The following is a 21,975-nucleotide window of genomic DNA, read 5'->3' as shown; positions in this document are numbered from 1 at the left end:
AAGCTATTAGCCAAGAAATTTCTCTAATGCGGGCCTGTGAGAAGCGGGTCAAGTCAACAGGTAACTGCCTGATATATATGATAAGCTCAGTTGTGTCTGACTCTTTGTGACCTATAGGACTATAGCCTACCAGGCTCCTCTGTCAATGGACTCTCCAAGCAAGAGTACTGGAGTGGGTTGCCACTTCCCCTCCTCCAGGGGATCTTCCCAACCCAGGGATGGAACCCAAGTCTCTTATGTCTCCTTCACTGGCAGGAGGATTCTTTACCGCTGGAGCCACCTGGGAAGCCCCAGCTGCTTGAACTGAGGCCCTAAAAAGGCAAAGAGTTGTCACAGACATGCCTCTTGAGCCAGTGAGCTCCAACTAAGAAGTGATGGTCAGAAGTAGGTGTTTGTAATGGAAACTTCACAATCAACAGTTTCTCTCTACCAGGTTGTATTTAACAAATACACATTGAACTGAATAGCCTACCTTTCTCTCTACTGATTTGGCACTGGCTCGGCTTGTCAAATAAATGAAACAGAACCACCATATACTCACCTTATGACTCAACACTCAGCCAAAGTGGTAGTGACATTCCTCTGTCCTGCTGTGTCTGCCTGTAGAAGTCACACCATAGATCTTCCCACATCGACTGCATATCTTCCTAGAAGCTAAAACAGGAGAATTATTCCTGAAGAGATGGCAGGAAAAACGAGGACCTGAGTGCAGGGCCTTGCCTCTGCATTCCTGATCCTGACATGAGCACAGGCTCAGTGTGATCACAAAGTACCAGGAAAAGGAACAGGACTGTGTGAAGGAGGGCTTACAGGTGAGCCATCTCCTACATCAGGGGTGACACGGCTCAAAACAGGCAGAGTCAACCCTCCACCAGGCAGTTGTGCTTTCAGCGCCACAATCTGACTGCCACCAACTTGAATTGTCATCTACTCTAGAACACAGTTGGAGAAGGGAATGGCTTCCTACTATAGTACTCCTGCCTGGGGAATTCCATGGACAATGGGGCCTGGCAGGCTACAGTCCAGGTTCTTAACTGTTAAGGGTACTGTCTTCCAGTGAGAGGACTGAAAGAAAAGGTAAAACAAATGGTGAAAATGATCCCAAGACAGAAGTTCTAAAGATGTAAAAGATGAAGATAAACATCTTCTAGCCAATGAAAAATATTTATATAAGTGCATTTCAAACTCTGATGGACCTAAGATTTGATAGTTGTGTTAATATTAAATACTCCCTTGCTCTCTCTTTTTTGCAAGGGGAAGAAATAGGTATAAATATATTAACTAACTACGCCCAGTATTTGGAGAAAATATAAAATATTAAGAGTAATTATAAGTCTTTTTATAAGAATTCCTAGTGAAAGGGTATGAAGTATACAGAACACAGCACTGCCTACATATGTACAGGGATACATATGAAGCAGGAGCATAGACTCCTTGGGTTCAAATCCTGGTTCTGCCACTTACTTTCTGAGTGACTTCTGGTAAATAATCTGACCTCCCTAACCCTTAGCTTCCTCACTGGTATAAAGGGAGGTGGTAACAGTACTTACCTGAAAATGGTTACTAGGAAGATTTAGTAAAATTGATTAGGTACATAAAGCACTTAGAGACTAGGAACAAAATGAAACAGAAAGGGAACTCAAATGAAAGGCAGTCACGCTTTTACCTGTAGTTTAACGATGCTGGCCACAACTCTTGTTTCCACTGGAAAACACCAGAACACTGGGACTCTAACGGCTCCAGTCTCAGTACACAGAAAGGATGATTTTCAGATCCATATTCTTACGATCATTCACATGAGTTTTTGTCACATCTGGGTTTAAAAGAATACTTCCTGGTTTTTCAGGGTTGGGCTGGGGGTAGTTATTTTCATGTAACTGTTCTTCAGTTAGAAGGTAGTCTTTAAGATGTCTGTAGAGCATAATTCCTGTGAGTCCTAAGAGAAAAAGGAAAGCCATTCAATACAATTTAAATAGCATTTTTTCCTTTTTTTAAGAGATGGTAAGGTTAGAGTCTATCAACCCTTTTGGTTATGAAATAACAGAATTCTGATTAACGTTGAGTCTCAAAGAGTCCAAGTCTTTGCATCCTTTAACAACAACAACAAATCAATATTGTTCCCTGGACCACGTGATGTCCTAAGCTTTGGGCAACAGATGGGAAAGTAAGAATTACATCAGTAATAGCTGGTGCATAATAAACACACCAAAAGCCATTCTAAGGACATTGGTTTAAACTTTACATTGGAGACTTCCTTGGTTGTTCCAGTGCTTAAGACTCTGCACTCTCAATACAGTGGGTGTGGATTCTATCCCTGGTAGGGGAGACTAGGATCCTGCATGCCTGCCATGAGGCACAGCCAAAAAATGAAAATAAAAAAAGTTTTAAAAATAAAAAATGTGGAATCTAAGTAAATAAAAATAAACTTTATTTTAACCCAGAACGGCAAGTGAACTGACTTCATTTTTACAGATGAGTTAAGTAAAGTTCAGAAAAGTAAGGACACATGACCAAGTCACACAGCACAGTTGATACACCTAGGTTTTCTGGTTTGAAATCTTGCTTAACAATTCTTAATATTTACTCAGATAGGAATAGTACAAAAGCTTATAAGCAGGAGCTAATGGGGAAAAATGATGACTCTCACAAGGGCAAAAGAGTTCAAGTTCAAAAAGAATCTCTTTCCAACATCAGTGACCCAGTCCCAGATCCCCTCACTCTAATGAACTCTCAAGGTTACTCTATTTCTAAAAACTCCAGCAGAATTTACTAGACGCCCTTTAGCAAACTCTTTTGTAAAAGGAAAAATCCTTTTGTTATGAGAAGGACGGGGAGCATCGGCACTGTTTCAATCTTTCACAGGAGACTTTTTTTTAAAGAAAAGCACAGCCATCTGGTTTCAATAAAAACACAACCAAATTCAAATATTTTCTCTACCTTTTTTGTTATAAATTCAGATTTTGAGGCTGTACTCAGACCTACTGAGTCAGAATCTGCATTTTTAACAAGATTTCCAAGTATTCCAATGCAGGTAGAATTTGAAAATTTAAGCAGCACTACTTACTGACTAGACATATGTTAACTACAAAAAAAAAAGTTGAGAATTCAACCCAAATATTATTTAAAAGTCCACTTTTTCATCCCCACTTTATACTAATTATTAAAAAGGATATATATGTACAAAGTATGCAGCTGATCCTTCATAATAATTTAAACTCTGTAGTAAACCAAATTTACTTTCCCTTTAAGCTCACAATTACAAAGGCGCATCATTATCACAGCAAGCTTACCATTTTTCATTTCATTCTTTTTCAATCCAGTTGTCTTATTATCATTACTGCTTCCAGGCATATCTAAAACACACAAGAACTTTTGTCCTGAGATGATGAATTACTTTTGTCTACTTCATACAATTATACAGAACATAAAAATGTCTCTAGTGTAGTAAGATATTTCTTTTTATTGTAAAACACCCACGAACTTCTGAGAACAAACATCTTCAGAATTAATTCCAAACTGGGAAAAAGTTAAATCTACTCAACTACTAAAAAGGTCAGAGTATCACATTTGCTAAAATGAATACATTTTGACTCCTGGATAGAGTATGTTTAAATTTGAGCAATTTGAGTAACCAAATGTGTTGGCTGATCTGTATTATAGATTCCATATCATGGAATGGGTTTTACATCATCATTTACCACAACTGTAACAGCTTGCAAACCATTTCTGTTTTCATTGGGAATATTTAAATTATGTATTTAGACCTGCATATTCTATTTCTATGTGCTATATTTAATATGAGAAAAAAGGGAGAAAAGCTAGAATGCCATGAAAATATTAATCTAAGAGATCTTGTATATTTTAATACATGTATTTACGTCTACTTAAAGTATTGTACGTTTTTAAAAATGCCATAAAGAAATGGTCACAGATGAACAGTTTTTATATTCTTGAGAATAGAAGAGCCTTTCAAAGCATGACACAAAATCTAGAAGCCAGAAAGAAGGGATTGACTACATTTTGAAAATAACTTCTATATTATAAAAAAAAACTTTATAAATAAGGCTGACACAGAAGTGACAATATCTGCAGCATTATTAAAAGAGAATATGGAAAAGGCTGTCCCAAATGAACAGGACAATTTAAAAAGTGGAAGTGGTGGCAGAAGGATAAAAAAGAGCAAATTTATGAAAAGAGAAATAAAGGTCTTCAACTTCATAGTAATTAAAAATACTAAGATAACTGTTTTTTTTTTACTATATCTTCACACTTTGCAACAGGATAAATGAGAAAGTTTGGCAAGGTGTAAGGAAAACCATATACTTCATTATTGGTGGGGAAATTAAATGGGCAAACTCTTTCTGGGGTGATTAACAATATTTATCAATTTTAAACATGCAGACAGACCTTTTCTGCTAGCTTCTCTGTGTATAGGAATCTATGCTAAGGATGCACAAGCTCAGGTTTAAATAAGTTCACATATATTTATCACAGAGTTTATACTCAAAAAATGTGAGCAATCTAAATATCCAAAAGTGTTTGGTTGATCTACATTACAAATTCCATATATGGAATATTTACAATATAGGTTCTATACAATATAGAGTTTCATGCAGTCAATAAAAAGCATGATATAGATCTAAATATGAACATGGACTCCAGATTAACTGACTAAAGACTTCTATGATACCTAATTAAGAAAAGTGAGACATACTATACATACAGTGATTGTATTCATTAATATTATACATATCTCTGGAGTCACATAAAGAAGGGTAGGTATGAGATATCTGGAAGATAGCTGTCTTTGTTTTATTTTGTTTTTAAAAAGATGTTTTTCTGTATTATTTGAACTCATTGCCATGTATTCTCAATGGGTATCATACTGTTTCCAAAGGAGGAAAATTGGCTCTTGAGGAATGAGAAAAATCTTAGAGATCACAATGGTATGTGGCTCTCCAAAACTCAACTTAACTGACAAAATATTATCACTCAGTACTTGATTTTACTGGGGGAGGTAGAACAAATAGGTTTATTAGGAGGACAATAATGATTTTTTAAAAGTTGAGAACTACTGTTCCACATGGAGGTGAGTTATTTTTATATTCAGAAATCAAATATACATATATCAGTGATAACCTCATCAGTGAGGTTATATTTACATGTCTAATTTCAAGTCTAACTGGTTATTTTCAACAACAAAAAATGCCACCTGCACATTTTACTCCAGAGAATATTTAAAACATACACTTCACTGAATATCTAAAAACAACGCTGCTAATGAAGAAAATGCGTTCAGTGTCAGGTGTTAATCACAAGTGTTTATCTTACTATTTAATTGAAAAGAAATTACCTTGGTCTCTCAGCTTCTTAAGAGGATTTATTGCTATGTTCACATACATATTTTGACTGCTACATTGTTTATAAATGACTTTTTCTTTTATTTTAGCCTAAATCACAAAGTGAATAATTAAATGAAAATATTAAATCCAAAATCTATGAAGAACAAATGTCATCTGCAACACATGAATAAATATGACAAAATACTTATCTGACTCAAGGGATGGAGGGAAATGGTGCCACAAATAAAAACAACTTATTTTACATTTTTGTGTTTATATTTTTTGAGAAGAAAAAATACTAAATTTAATCCCATGAAGCTAATCCAAGAGCCAGGCACTTATCTTCATAAATTAAAGACCACTGTATTTTTGTAGAGTGTGCATGGTGCAAAGCTTCCTCAAGCCTCAATGTCATGAACTCATTTGATTCTCAATGAACAGAGGATCTACTGTAACAGAGACACATACTGGTATATGTTCTCATTTAAAAGGTGAGGAAACTAAGGCTCAAAGTGGCTAAATAACTTGTTTCAGATCACACAGCAAAGGAAACACATGGTCCTCTTTTCATTATCTTTCTTCTATAAGTTACTTTCCTAAACTCCTTAGTTACTATTTTTATACCATAACTCAGTATGACCGGTCAGAAGGGATAAAATGAAAGCACTAAGTAAAGAGTAATAAATTGTATATTATATTAGTAATTTACTATGTACCTAGTATGTACAGGTTTGGTGTAAATTTGTTAAATGTTTTCTCATTTAATCTTCATTGTGATTCTATGAGGATCACCAATTTATATGAGGAAAAGGAGGCTCAAGCGAAGTCAGCGTCTTGCCTACTGCTGCAGAGCTGGAAAGTGAATCTACGTGCACCCAGGTGCCTAAGAAAAGACTCTCCTCACTACAATAAATCAGCACAAAGAGACCGATATGGGGGTTTGGAGAGAGTACCTAAACATAGGACAGAGATGCTAAAACACACGAAGCTGGAAGAAAAGGGGTAACGTTTCTCTTAGAGAGGCTCTTTTTTGGTTTCTCTTTGTCATTATTCTTTAACGTACACAGAATCCTAGAGGTGACAGACTTTCGCAAGGGCAAGACAAGAACCTTCACAAACTGTCCCACAAAAACAATAAAAAATACTGGTGAAATAACTAATCCAGCCATTTCAAAACTCCCAAAATTAACCAAAGCCACATGAAAAAAAAAAAAAAAACACCTACAAATTGTCTAAGAGAAACTTCGAACCTCAGTAAGACAGTGTGGTCTCCACCATTTTAGCTTCAGTCTGTTCCCATCCCCTTTTCTCCCCAGCTTAGAGGCACCATCAGTTCAGTTCAGTCGCTCAGTCGTGTCCGACTCTCCGCGACCCCATGAATCACAGCACGCCAGGCCTCCCTGTCCATCACCAACTCCCGGAGTACACTCAAACTCATGTCCATCGAGTCGGTGATGCCATCCAGCCATCTCATTCTCTGTCATCCCCTTCTCCTCCTGCCCCCAAGCCCTCCGAGCATCAGAGTCTTTTCCAGTGAGTCAACTCTTTGCATGAGGTGGCCATCATAGCTGCAAAAAAAAAAAAAAAAGGGGAGCCTGGTAGCTAACAGAAAGGACAGACCTCTTTCAGAGCTACATTAAAAGCATCATCCCTAGAGCACAGTCAATATTTTGCATGAACAACCAGCTCTCTGAAAAAATCTCTGTTCTCAGGGGGCAGTCAGTATTTGATCTGACACAGAACTCAGCTTATTAGAGGAAAAATAAAAAACCTACCCCCCCCGAGTTCAATGTTCAAACTACACACAATTACACTCACTTCACATGCTAACAAGGTAATAATGTTCAAAATCCTTCAAGCTAGGCGTCAACAGTACACAAGCCGAGAACCTCCAGATTCAGAAAAGGCAGAGGAACTAGAGATCAAGCTGCCAACGTCTGTTGGGTCAGAGAAAAACCAAGGGAATTCCAGCAAAGCATCTACTTCACATCATTAACTATGCTAAAGCATTTGACTGTCTGGATCACAACAGACTGTGGAAAATTCTGAAAGAGATGAGAATATCAGACCATCTTACCTGCCTCCTGAAAAACCTGTATGCAGGTCAAGAAGCAATAGTTAGAACCAGACATGGAACAACAGACTCGTTCAAAATTGGAAAAGGAGTATGTATATTGCCACCCTGGTTATTTAACTTATGTGCAGAGTACATCATGCAAAATGCAGGACTGGATGAAGTTCAAATTGGAATCAAGATTGCCAGGAGAAATATCAATAACCTCAGATATGCAGATGACACCACCCTTATGGCAGAAAGTGAAGAGGAACTAAAGAGCCTCTTGATGAAAGTGAAAGAGGAGAGTGAAAAAGCTAGCTTAAAACTCAACATTCAAAAAATTAAGACCATGGCATCCAGTTCCATCACTTCATGGCAAATAGAGAAACTACGGAAAAAGTGACAGACTATTTTCTTGGACTCCAAAATTACTGCGGATGGTGACTGCAGTCATGAAATTAAAAGACACTTGCTCCTTGGAAGAAAAGCTATGACCAATCAAGACAGCCTTTTAAAAGGCAGAGACATCACTTTGTAGACAAAGGTCCGTATGGTCAAAACTATGGTTTTTCACGTACGAATGTGAGAGTTGGACCATATAAAAGTCTGAGAATCGAAGAATTGATATTTCTGAACTGTGGTGTTTGAGAAGACTCTTGAAAGTCCCTTGGATTGCATGGAGATCCAACCAGTTGATCCTAAGGAAAATAAACCCTGAATATTCACTGGAATGAACCTTGCTGAAGCAGAAAACCAATTCTTTGGCCACCTGATGTGAAAAGCTGACTCAGTGGAAAGACCCAGATGCCGGGAAAGATTGAGGGCAAGAGGAGAAGGGGACGACAGAGTATGAAACGGTTGGATGGCATCATCAACTGAATGGATGCGAGTTTAAACAAACTCAGAGAAATGGTGAAGGACAAGGAAGCCTGGCGTGCTGCAGTCCATAGGGTCACAAAGAATCGGACACCACTGAGTGACTGAGCAGCAACAACAGCCCCCTGGAGTATTCTCAGAACAGCCGCACCGGGGTGGCAACATGGCAGCTCTCTACGGCTATGATTTCAGTTGGGTAAACAAGAACCTGACTAGAAATTTAAAAGGGAATCTTGGGGAAACTAGAGGACCACAAGAGACTTTGAAAGCTCTGACATATTTCTCGAGCATAAAAGGTGACCCAAGAAAGATTTGGAAAAGAGAAGTTCCCATTAACTCATTAACAGCTGACCTTGAAACCCTGCACAAAAGGGAAGTAAAAGCTAAGACTGTCTTATAAACAACAAGAAGTCTGAAGGCATGCCTTCTCACAAAGATCCCTTAGGCTTTTAAGAAACTTTTCTAAGTCACTGGCTGATAACTAAATTGTGTTGATAGAGGGTGATTCCTAAAATTAAAAGTGAAGTGAAAGTCACTCAGTTGTGTCCGACTCTTTGTGACCCCTGAACTATACATTCAAGGGAATTCTCCAGGCCAGAATAGTGGAGTGGGTAGCCTAGCCTTCTCCAGTGGATCTTCCTGACCCAGGAATTGAACCGGGGTCTACTGCACTGCAGGCAGATTCTTTACCAACTGAGCTATCAGGGGAGCCCAGATTAAAAATAAAAGAATTTTTAAAATGCCACCAGAGAACTTAATAGCCATACACTGGAAACAATATAGAATCTACAAGATTATATCAGAAAAGACAGTAAACAAGTAAGAAACAACAAGAAAAAAATTAACAAAAACCTAGCAAAAAATAAATATCTATCTGATGTTAGATTTATTTCAATATATTATCTAACTGTATGCTGTTGCTGCTGCTGCTAAGTCACTTCAGTTGTGTCCGACTCTGTGCAACCCCATAGATGGTAGCCCACCAGGCTCCCCCGTCCCTGGGATTCTCCAGGCAAGAACACTGGAGTGGGTTGCCATTTCCTTCTCCAATGTGTGAAAGTGAAAAGTGAAAGTGAAGTCGCTCAGTCGTGTCTAACCCTTAGCGACTCCACACACTGCAGCCTACCAGGCTCCTCCATCCATGGGATTTTCTAGGCAAGAGTATTGGAGTGGCTTGCCATTGCCCTCTCCGATCTAACTATATAGTTTTCTACAAAAAGTCATGACATATGTAAAGAAGCAGGAAAATACATCACAAACAGGAAAAAAAGCAGCCAAGAGAAAATGTTCTTGAGAAAGCCCAGATTTGGGACTTAATAGACACAGACTTGTAGTCTTTTAAAGAAAAAAACAATAAAGGACAGAAACGGTAGAGACCTAGTAGAAGCTGCTGAAGAGATCAAGAAGAGATGGAAAGAATATGCAGAAGAACTGTTCAAAAAAAAATCTTAATGAACCGGATAACCACGATGGTATGGTCAGTCACCCAGAGCCAGACATTCTGGAGTGTGACGTGAGGGGGACCTTAAGAAGCTCCACTGTCCATAAAGCAGGTGGATGCAAACGAATTTCAGTAGAGCTATTCAAAACCCTAAAAGATGATGCTATCGAAGTGTTACACTCAATATGTCAGGAAATCTGGAAGACCCAGAAGTGGCCACAGGACCGAAACACTAGCCACAGGAAAAGGTCAATCCTCATCCCAATTTCCAAGAAGGGCAGAACCAAAGAATGTTCAAACCAGTGGACAATTGCACTCATCTCCTCCTGCTCAAAATCTTGCATGCCAGGCTTTAGCATTATGCAAACCAAGAACTTCCAGACATCCAAGCAGGGTTTAGAAAAGGCAGAGGAACCAGAGATCAAATTGTCAGCATTCACTGGATCATATAGAAAGCTAGGGAATTTCAGAAAAACACCTACCTCTGTTTCACTATGATAAAGCCTTTGACTGCGAGGATCATAAAAACTGTGGAAAGCTCTTACAGAGACGGGAATATCAGACCATCTTACCTGTCTTCTGAGAAACTTGTATGTAGGTCAAGAAGCAACAGTTAGAACCCTGTATGGAACAACTGATTGGTTCAGGATTAAGAAAGAAGTACGACAGGGCTGTCTGTTGTCACCCTGTTTATTGAACCTATATGCTGAGGACATCATGAGAAATTCCGGGCTGGATGAGTTACAAGCTGGAATTAAGATTGCTGGGAGAAACATCAACAACCTCAGATATGCGGATGATACCACTCTAATGGCAGAAAATGAAGAGGAACTGAAGAGCCTCTTGATGAGGGTGAAGGAGGAGAGTGAAAGAACTGGCTGAAAATTGAAAATTAAAAAAACCTAAGATCATGGCATTCAGCCCCATCACTTCATGGCAAATAGAAAGGGAAAATGTGGAAGTAGTGACAGATTTCCTCTTCTTGGGCTTTCAAATCACTGTGAATGGTGACTGCGGCCGGCCATGAAATCAGAAGATGATTGCTTCTTGGCAGGAAAGCTATGACAAACCTATAGACAGTGTGTTGGAAAGCAGAGACGTTACTCTGCTGACAAAAGTCTGTATGATAAAGGCTATGGTCTTCCCAGTGGTCACATATGGTTATGAGAGCTGGACTGTAAAGAAGGCAGAGCACCAAAGAACTGATGCCTTCAAACTGCGGTGCTGGAGAAGACTCTATGAGTCCCTTGGACAGTGAGCAGATCAAACCAGTTAATCTTAAAGGAAATCAACCCTGAACATTCACTGGAAGGACTGATGCTGAAGCTGAAACTTCAGTATTTTGGTCACCTAATGCTAACAGGCTACTCATTGGAAAAGTCCCTGATGGTGGGAGAGATTGAGGGCAGACGGAGAAGAGGGCATCAGAGGATGAGATGGCTGGATGGCATCATCAATGCAATGGACATGAATTTGGGCAAATTCTGGGATATGGTGAGGGACAGGGAGGCCTGGCGTGCTATGGTCCATGGGGTCACAAAGAACTGGACACAACTGTGTGACTGAACAACAAAAGACACATACTTTAAATCAGCTATTGTAAATATGTTTAAAAATTAATGGAACAATGTCTAGAGAGTTAAAAGAAAGTGTGAAAATGATGTTTCATCAAATAGACAGTACCAATAAAGAGAAATGGAAAAATAATAGAAGTTCTGGTGTTAAAAGGTACAAAAATTATATGAACAATTCACTGTAGGGGTTCAACTACAGATGTAAGTTAGAAGAAGAAATAAACAGTGACCCTAAAGACAAATCAATACAGATTATTCAGTTTGTGGATAAGAAAAAAGAACAAAGAAAAATTAACAGCATGTCAGATGTCTGTGGGACACCATCAAAGAGACCTATATACACAAAATGTGAGTTGCACAGAAAGAGAAAGGAGCAGAAAATACTAAAGAAATAAGTGTCTTAAACTTCCTGAATATTATGTAAAATATTAATCCATACATCCATGATGCTCAACAAACTCCAAGTAGAATTTATTTACAGAGAGTTACACCTAAGCATGCCACAGTCAAACTGACCAAAGACAAAAAGAAAATCTTGAAAGTATTAACAGAAAAATGGCATCATGTTTAAAGAATCCTTAATAAGATAAAAGCCGATTTCTCATCAGAAACCATGAGAACAGTGAAATGACACCTCTAAGTATTGAAAGAAAAAAACTATTAACCAAGAATTCTATACCCAGCTAAACTCTGCTTTACAATGAAGAGGAAATTAAGACATTCCCAGATAAACCCAGGTGGCACTAGTGGTAGAGAAGCCACCTGTCAATGCAGGAGATGTAAGAGACATGGGCTCTGTCCCTGGGTCGAGAAGATCCCCTGAAGGAGGACAAGGCAATCCACTTGAGTATTCTTTCCTGGAGAATCCCATTGTCAGAGGAGCCTGGTGGGCTACAGCCCATAGGGTCGCAAAGTACTGCACACAACTGAAGTGAATTAGCACGCCCAGAATCTGTCACTAGCAGATCTATCTTGTAAGAAATGCTAAAGGGATTTTTTAAGTCTGAAAAGGGCAGTAAAAGGTAATTTGAATCCACATGAATAAATGAAGAACACTGGTAAATGTAATTCCACAGGAAAATATACAAAAAATAAATATGTTTTGGTAATTTCTAAGAGATGATAAAATAAAGCAAGAATTATACAACTGAATTACAGGTTTATAATATATGATGCAATTTATACGACAACAGTGGTAAAAAGGAATGATAGAAAGGGAGATTTACAAGAGCAATTTTCTGAGTACTACTGAAATTAGGTTAGTTTTAATTTGAACTAGATTGTCACAAATTAAAATGGTAACTGTAATCCTTACTATAAACAGTAAGAACACAATTCAAAAGGTAATCAAAGAAATGACCTGGGCAATTAAACAGTAAACTAGAAAATATTTAACACAAAAGAAAGCCAACAACTGTAGAGGAAATAAAAAGACACAAGACATAAAAATCACACAGTAAAATCCTATTTTATTAGTTATTAGTCACTGAATTAAATGTAAATAGATTAAACACTCCATTTACATTTGGAAGAATGGGGAAAAATATACGTCAACTATATGCTGTCTACAAGACACACACTAAACTCAAAGACCAAAGAGGTTGATAGCAAATGGAAGCCAACTGAGATACTCTGTAAGCATTAATTCGAAGATATTTGGAGCAGCTACACCAACATCAGACAATATAATCTTTAAAACAGAAGTTGTTACTAGAGACAAAGAAATATATTTTATAATGGTAAGAAGGTCAATCCATTAGGAAGACAAAATGATTATAAACAAACATGCATCTTATACCAAAACACCAAAATGCACAAAGCAAAACTGACAGAATTGAGTAAACAATAATTCAGCAATCAACTGGAGACTTCAATACCACACTTTCTGTAATAGATACAAGTCAGAAAACCAAGAAAGAGTGCAATACTTCAATTATGAAGTGATTATACCTCATAGACATCTATGGAATACTCCACACAGCAATAAAAATAGATATACTTCTAAGAAAATGCATATACTTTTCAAGTACACATAGAATATTTTCTAGGGCAGATCATAACACATTTTCATTGAGCAGTTAAGTCATAAAACAATCCTCAGTAAATTTAAAAGGACTAATACCATACAAAGAATGTTCTCTGACCACAACGGTACTATATTATAGACAGCAGAATATTTAAGAAATTCATAAATAAGTGGAAATTAAACTACACATTCCTAAACAACAAATAGATGAAAGAATAAATAAAAAGGAAACAATTCTTTGAGATGAATGAAAATGGAAACACAACATACAACTTACAGGATGCACCTAAAATAATGCTTAGAGTAAAAATAATATTGTAAATGGCTATATTAAAAGATTTCAAGTCAGTTACTTTGCTTTCTACCTCAAGAAACTAGAATTTCAATGGGAAACTAAACCCAAAGAAAACAAAAGGAATCAAATAATAAACACCAGAGTGGAAGGGGTGTTAAAGAATTAAAGGGGTGGGAGGTAGGTTCAAGAGACAGGGGACATATGTATACCTATTGACTCAAGTTGATGTATGGCAGAAGCCAATACAACATTATAAGCAGCTAACATTCAATTAAAAATAAACTTTAAAAAATAATTAAAAAGAGATAATCAACAAAACTAAACACTGAATTATTTGAAAAGATCAACCAAGTTGATAAAACTTTAGCTAGACTGACCAAAAATGAGAAGACTCAAATTATTAAAATCAATAATGAAAGAATACATCACTATAGAACTTGCAGAAATAAAGAGAGTCATAAAGGAATACTATAAACAACTATATGCCAATATATTTGAAAATTTAAGTGAAACTGAAAAAGGACGGCATGTACAAAAACCCAACAGTTACTATTGTACTTAATGAAGAAAAACAGAAAGCTTTCTCCCCTAACATGAGGAACTTTAAAAAAGATTAAAACACATAGGAATTAACTTAACAAAGGCACTTCAAGACTTGTACTCTGAAAAAATACAAAAACTGTTGAAAGGAATTAAAGAAGATCTAAATAAATGTAAAGACATTTCATGTTCATGGTTCTAAGACTGAATATTGTTAAACGGTAATACTCCACAAATTGATCTACTGATTGGAAACAACCTCTATCAAAATCCTAACTCAATATTTTTGAGAAATACAGGTTGATCCTAAAAGTTACATGGGTAGGCCAGGGACCAAAATGGTGTTGAAAAAGAGCAACAAATTTAAAGACCTCACACTTGCAATTTCAATACTTCCTACAAAGCTACAGTAATAAAACCATACAGTACTAGCAAGAACAGAAATAGAGATCAACGGAATGGAATCACAGACAAAATTTATGGCCAGTTACACTATGTTTCAACGGAAGTGGTAAGAAAATTAACTGAGGGGAAAAAACAACCGTTTGAATAAGTGATGCTATGAAACTGGATATCCACATTCAAAAGAGTGAAGCTGGACCCCTACCTCACACATTATGCAAAAATCAATTCTAAACAATCATACACTTAAGTATAAAACTACAACCGTCAACCTCTTAGAAAAAAAAAAACAACTTTGTGACTTAGTTATCTTATACAGGATACTAAGACCACAAGAAAAATAAATTAGAACACATCATGGTGAAAAACTGTGCTGCAATTGATAACGTCAAGAAAGTGAGAAGAAAACCCACAGACAGAACTTTTGCTGCTGCTGCTAATGTTTATCAAAGAGATCTGTATCCAGAATATGCAAAGCGGGCTTCCCTGGTGGCTCAGCTGGTAAAGAATCTGTCTGCAATGCAGGAGACTTGGATTTGATCCCTGGGTTGGGAAGATCCCCTGGAGACGGGAATGGCTACCCACTCCAGTATTCTGACTCCAGTATTCTGAGAATTCCATGGACTGTATAATCAGTGGGGTCGCAGAGGCGGACATGACTGAGCGGCTCACTATCAGTTATAAAGGTCTTCTTTGTAGTGATCTGAAATCTGCGTCTTCCTGCATTCACCCATGGTGTGCTTTTTAACGTTACCTTCTTTTCTATTTGTCTTTTGGCTGTGCTGAGTCTTCATTGCCTCATGGACTTTTCCTTAGTTGCAGCGAGCAGGGGCCACTCTCCAGCTGCGGTGCAGGGGTTTCTTTTTGTGGTGGCTTCTCTTGTTGCAGGGCTAGGGCTCCAGAGCACAGGTTCAGTAGTTGTGGCACAGGCTTAGTTGCTCTGAGGCACATAGGATCTTTCTGGATTAGGGACTGAACTCATGTCTCCTGCATTTGCAGGCATATTTTTTACCACTGGGCCACCAGGGAAGCCCACTCATGGCGTCTAGAGGGAGGGGGATATGTATACCTATAGCTGATTCATGTTATGTATGGCAGAAACCATCACAATATTGTAAAGTAACTTTCCTCCAATTTAAAATAAAATATTATTAAATAAATAACTAAAAATAACCTCCAGAGTCATCTGAATTTGCCCCAGAGGAAGGGCAGCACAAACCCCAAATCTAGTGCTCAGACATGTGTTTAACAGTGTTTTAAACAGAGATTTTAAAATAGAAAGTATTGAAAAATCTGTAAATTCTGACTTGGATTTCCAAACTGCAATAATCAGATGGAGCTGAAAAGTGTCTGCTTGCCTTTAAATGGGACTTAGAAAGGGCTTTCCCAGTGGCTCAGTTGTAAAAAAGCTGCCTGCCAAGCAGGAGACATGGGTTCAGTCCCTTGGTCTGGAAGATGCCCTCAAGAAGGAAAAGGCAACCCACTCCAGTATTCTGGCCTGGGAAATCCTATGGACAGAGGAGCCTGGTGGGCTACAGTCCACGGGTAACAAAAAAGTCAGATGCGACTGAGTGACTAAACAACAACGACTCTATCTAGTGAGCCACAGTCCTCACCTCCCCACACTGGAGTTTTAAAAAGGGCATGGGGTGGCAACTACAGCTGCTGCCACTGATTTGAAAGGTTTCAATTTGGTAAAAAAAAAAAGAATTTTTTTTTGAGTAGCAACTACAGAGAATGCCAGAAAAACATCTACTTCTGCTTTATTGATTACGCCAAAGCCTTTGACTGTGTGGATCACAACAACCTGTGGAAAATTCTTCAAGAGATGGGAATACCTGCCCACCTGACCTGCCTCCTGAGAAATCTGTATGCAGGACAAGAAGCAACAGTTAGAAATGAACATGGAATAACAGATTGGCTCCAAATCGGGAAAGAAGTATGTCAAGGCTGTATATTTTCACCCTGCTTATTTAACTTATATGCGGAGCACATCATGAGAAACGCTGGGCTGGATGAAGCACAAGCTGGAATCAAGATTGCTGGGAGAAATATCAATAACCTCATATATGCAGATGACACCACCCTTATGACAGAAAGTGAAGAGGAACTAAAGAGCCTCTTGATGAAAGTAAAGGAGGAGGGTGAAAAAGCTGGCTTAAAACTCAACATTCAAAAAACAAAGATTATGGCATCTGGTCCCATCACTTCATGGCAAATAGATGGAGAAACAATGGAAAAAGTGACAGACTTTATCTTCTTGGGCTCTAAAATCACTGCAGATGGTGACTGTAGTCATGAAATTAAAAGACACATGCTCCATAGAAGAAAAGCTTTGACCAACCGAGACAGTATATTAAAAAGCAGAGACATTACTTTGCTGACAAAGGTCTGTAAAATCAAAGCTATGGTTTTTCCAGTAGTCATGTATGAATGTGAGCTGGAGCATAAAGAAAGCTGAGCGCTGAAGAATTGATGCTTTTGAACTGTGGTGTTAGAAAAGACTCTTGAGAGTCCCTTGGACTGCAAGGAATTCAAACCAGTTAATCCTAAAGGAAATCAGTCCTGAATATTCATTGGAAGGACTGATGCTGAACCTGAAACTCCAATACTTTGGCCACCTGATGTGAAAAGAACTGACTCATTGGAAAAGACCCTGATGCTGGGAAAGATTGAAGGCAGGAGGAGAAGGGGGCGACAGAGAATGAGATGGTAGGATGGCATCACCGACTCAATGCACACGAGTTTGAAGAAACTCTGGGAGTTGGTGATGGACAGGGAGGCCTGGCGTGCTGCAGTCCATGGGGTCGCAAAGAGTCGGACACGACTGAGCGACTGAACTGAACTGAGTGAACTACGAACACAGGTGCTGCAAGAAGCCAGGCATGGCTTATAAATGGACACAGCAGGTGTATGCAATTGGGAGTGGGGAAGACTGTGGCTCACCAGACAGTACATAAAGTAGGGAGACACAACTCAGATTAACATACTGCTGGCCTAGATAGGAATTCACATGATGAAGACAGTTTTTAATTAATAAAAGTTACCAGAGTACTTTTTACAACTCTCCCACGTGACACTAGTGGTAAAGAACCTGCCTGCAATGCAGGAGACTTAAGGGACGTGGGTTCAATCCTTGGGTTGGGAAGAGCCCTTGGAGGAGGAAATGGCAATGCACTCCAGTCTTGCCTGGAGAAGCCCATGGACAGAGAAGCCTGGCAGGCTATAGTCCATGGGATTGCAAGGGGTCAGATATGACTGAAGTGACTTAGCACGCACGCAAGACCAGAGAAGCCATTCAAGACAGAGGGAAAACCCAGGCCCACAGCCTGGCTTCAAAAAAGCAGTGGAGATAAACTTCATAAATTTCTCTGGTAATTATGCCCCACGAGTTCTTCATTCAGTGCAATTGTTACTGAGAGTATGTGTGCATGTGTTTTCAGATATATTATGTAGTACTGACCTTAAATGCTTCATCTTCTGTTTTATAAACTTTCAAATACATCTCAAAAAAGAGGTTGACATAACATTGTCTTACTTCATCAGGAACTTTGGATGTGGATTCTGATGCTCCTAAAGCCTGCTTCCGATGAGCCACCTTGTATTTCACCATCTTGTTAAATATAAAATTACTGATTAGAGGAAAAAAGAATATGTGTTTTCTGTTCAACATTCCAACCATATGTCTAGGGGTAAAGCTATTTTAGGTAAGCTTTATGTCAAAATTAAATTTAAAAATTATTTCAAGTTTTAAATTCATTAAAAGAAGAATAAATGTTAGGTAAAAATTATCTATACTCACAAAAGAGGAAGTGAGACGGCTGCCTATACGTCCACTATTGGAGTAGAGCCAATTATGGAGAATGGCAACCCACTCTGGTATTTGTGCCTGAGAAATCCTGTGGACAGAGGAGTCTGGCAGGCTATAGTCCATGGGGTCGCAAAGAGCCAGGCATGACTAAACAGAGCCAATTAACAACGTGAGAGTTTCCGGTGTGTCCACCTTTATTAAGGCTGATCTGATTACTCATCGAATCCCTCTGCTGCTTCCACATCCAAATTAGGTCCTCAGATCAGCATGTAGGAAGGTGGGTAGTTTATCATTCTTAAAACCAATATATATCCTAATGCCTTTCAGTTACCAGTGCATTGAGAAAAAATGTTTGGACTTAAAATTTATGAAAGATCCATGCATATTCAATATTAAAATGACCACAACTAGGGGCTTCTCTCGGAGAAGGCAATGGCAAGCCACTCCAGTACTCTTGCCTAGAAAATCCCATGGACGGAGCAGCCTGGTAGGCTGTAGTCCGTGGGGTCGCTACGAGTCAGACGTGACTGAGCGACTTCACTTTCACTTTCACACATTGGAGAAGGAAATGGCAACCCACTCCAGTGTTCTTGCCTGGAGAATCCCAGGGACGGGGGAGCCTGGTGGGCTGCCGTCTATGGGGTCACACAGAGCCAGACACGACTGAAGTGACTTAGCAGCAGCAGCAGCAGGGGCTTCCCTGGTGGCTCAGTGATAAAGAACACACTTGCAATGCAAGAGACACGGGTTCGATCCCTGATCCAGGAAGATCCCACATGCTGTGGAGCAACTAAGCCTAGGTACCACAACTGTTCAGCCTGAGCTCTAGAGCCCACATGCCACAACTACTGAAGCCCGTGCACCTAAAGCCCAAGTTCTGCAACAGGAGGAACCATTGCAATGGAAAGCCTGCCACTGCAGCTAGAGAGAAGCCCCCACTCACTGCAACTAGAGAAGAGCTCATGCAGCAACAGAGACCCAGCCCAGTCAAAAATAAATAAATAAAATTTCACACGATCCCAGCCGGACACAAGGTGAGCACTTCTTCTGAAGGACTTTAAGAGACTGTGGGAATTTGAGGATGAGTTAATCTACCTCACTTTTAGGGAGGGGGAAAGCCTTAAAACTGACAGTTTCCTCACAAGGAATACTTTGTAAAAAGAAAAAAATAATCACTGCCACAGGTAAGGGGAAAATGACTAAAGAGGGAAGGCTGTAATATCTTATTACTCGTGGGCATTATTTTCTGAAGGTCTGTCTCTCTCTGTCACATACCCCGGTATCTCTCTCATATACTTATATACACCCCTCACTTCATGTGCCTTGAAAGGCATATTCCAATCTCAATCTCTGCTCTGAAAAAAATCTGAGATGGCTGAAATTAATCATAGCTTTAGACGATGGGTGCTTCCCAGGTGGTTCTGTGGTAAAGAATCCACCTGCCAATGTAGGAGACTTGGGGGGTTTGATCCCTGGGTTGGGAGGATCCCCGGGAGCAGGAAATGGCAACCCACTCCAGTATTCTTGCCTGGGAAATCCCATGGACAGAGGATCCTGAAGGGCTACAGTCTATAGTGTCACAGAGTCAGACGTGACTGAGCAACTGAGCACGCATACAGGTCTGAAAAAAAATATGCCTAACATTTCCCAGGATGCACGTGTGCACATTCAGTTGCTCAGTTGTGTATGACTCTCTGCAGTCCCGTGGAGTGTAGCCCGCCAGGAAGACCAAATTAACTGAAAGTGACAGATAGGCATAAATAACTCTATTTAAGGGTCACCAAAAAAGGCTGAAATTTCTCTTCAGGAGGTCTGGCATTTATCTGAATTAGAGATCTTCAAGAGAGAAGAATACAGCCACCCTCTAAGGGGATCAATATGTGGGCAGGATAAGACAGTTATTAGAGACAAACTTCTGGTCCTTAGACTGAGTTTAGAGTACCTTAACAGGAAAAGAAGCAACAGTTTTCACAGGAATGTGTGATCTGTTTGGCTTTGCAATTGGATTTTCCTTTGAAAGAACTACATCCTCATGAAGGCTGCTTGATGTACATGAATTTTCTAAGAAGTTTAAAATGAATGAGAGAAAAAGGACAACATATATTTTAATGTCATTAGTCTCAGATGATTTGAGTTTATTTTAATCATCAACTCAGAATTTCACACTGTTTTGCTTATACGCTTGAGATATTAATATATATTCTTCCCTTGAAGAAAACAAAATGCAAACACAAAAGGATTCCAAGTGACCAACTCCAGGATAACCTAGAAGAGCAAATTTAACTTATAAAGCAACTTGCTTCAATTAAGAATGCATGCAAAATATGACTATTGTCTAGCATATAAACACTATGCTAATCATATTATTTCATGTAAAGTTTCAGGTGATACAATTGGTAATATATGGACTTTATAGAAAATGTTTTTTAAAGTAAAGTATAATTTCATTTATTAAATAATTGGCTACAAAAAGATTTTCGCATACCTCCTAAGGCTTTCCTCTGGCTCCAAGAGGCTGGACATACCAAGGTATTTTTCTTCTGTTCTGAGGTGGCAGGACCAAAAGCCTGCCCATCCTTAATGGCAATCATTGTCTGCACTACTTGTTGTTGGGTCTGAAAGATCCCAGTGTGACTGATCAGTGACAGGATCAGTCCCCTGAACAGACTAGTGATCTGTTTTCAGGTTGATACCTATAAACATCAACATAATACAAAGATAACTGATTTTAAGAATTGATAAGATGGATAATTTCAAGTTCCTCTTCGCACAAAAGCTCTTTGGAAATGCCTACATTTATGATACTACATGGGCTTCCCAGGTGGCTCAGTGGTAAGGAACCCGGCCTGCCAATGCAGGAGACCCAGGTTCGATCCCTGGGTCAGGAAGATCTCCTGGAGAAGGGAACGGCAACCCACTCCAGAGTTCTTGCCTAGAGAATTCCATGGACAGAGAAGCCTGGACAGAGCTCTGGAGCTGCAGAGACAGACATAACAAGTGAATATGCATGAATAATACTACATGTGCTCTAATACACACATAACTGGAGTATACCCCGAAATAAACTGAAATAATACATAATGGAGTATTACTCAGCAATTAAAAAGAATATATTTGAATCAGTTCTAATGAGGTGGATGAAACTGGAGCCTATCATACAGAGTGAAGTAAGCCAGAAAGAAAAATACCAATACAATATACTAACACATATATATGGAATTTAGAAAGATGGTAACGATAACCCTGTATGTGAGACAGCAAAAGAGACACAGATGTATAGAACAGTCTTTTGGACTCTGTGGAAGAAGGCGAGGGTGGAATGATTTGAGAGAATGGCATTGAAACATGTATATTATCATATGTGAATCAAATCGCCAGTCAGGTTCGATGCATGAGACAGGATGTTCGGGGCTGGTGCACTGGGATGACCCAGAGGGATGGGATGGGGAGGGAGGTGGGAGGGGGGTTCAAGATGGGGAACACATGTACACCTGGGGCGGATTCATGTCAATGTATGGCAAAACCAATATAATATTGTAAAGTAAAAAAAAAAAGAAGTAAAAGAGATCAATAAAGATGAAAAAGAAATAATAAAACTGAACAAAGCATACA

The 21,975-nt window shown here is 39.0% G+C and overlaps 1 pseudogene; it reads right to left on the bottom strand.

Moving 5' to 3' along the window:
- The window catches only part of LOC148777282 (RNA exonuclease 1 homolog), a 47,156-nt pseudogene that overhangs the window by 16,813 nt on the left and 8,368 nt on the right, over positions 1-21,975 (bottom strand).

This window comes from Moschus berezovskii, chromosome 7 (assembly GCF_049115385.1).
Source record: "Moschus berezovskii isolate FMDL1 chromosome 7, NW_MosBer_1.0, whole genome shotgun sequence".
Classification (NCBI taxonomy): domain Eukaryota; kingdom Metazoa; phylum Chordata; class Mammalia; order Artiodactyla; family Moschidae; genus Moschus; species Moschus berezovskii.
This window is presented reverse-complemented; position numbering and strand designations above follow the sequence as displayed.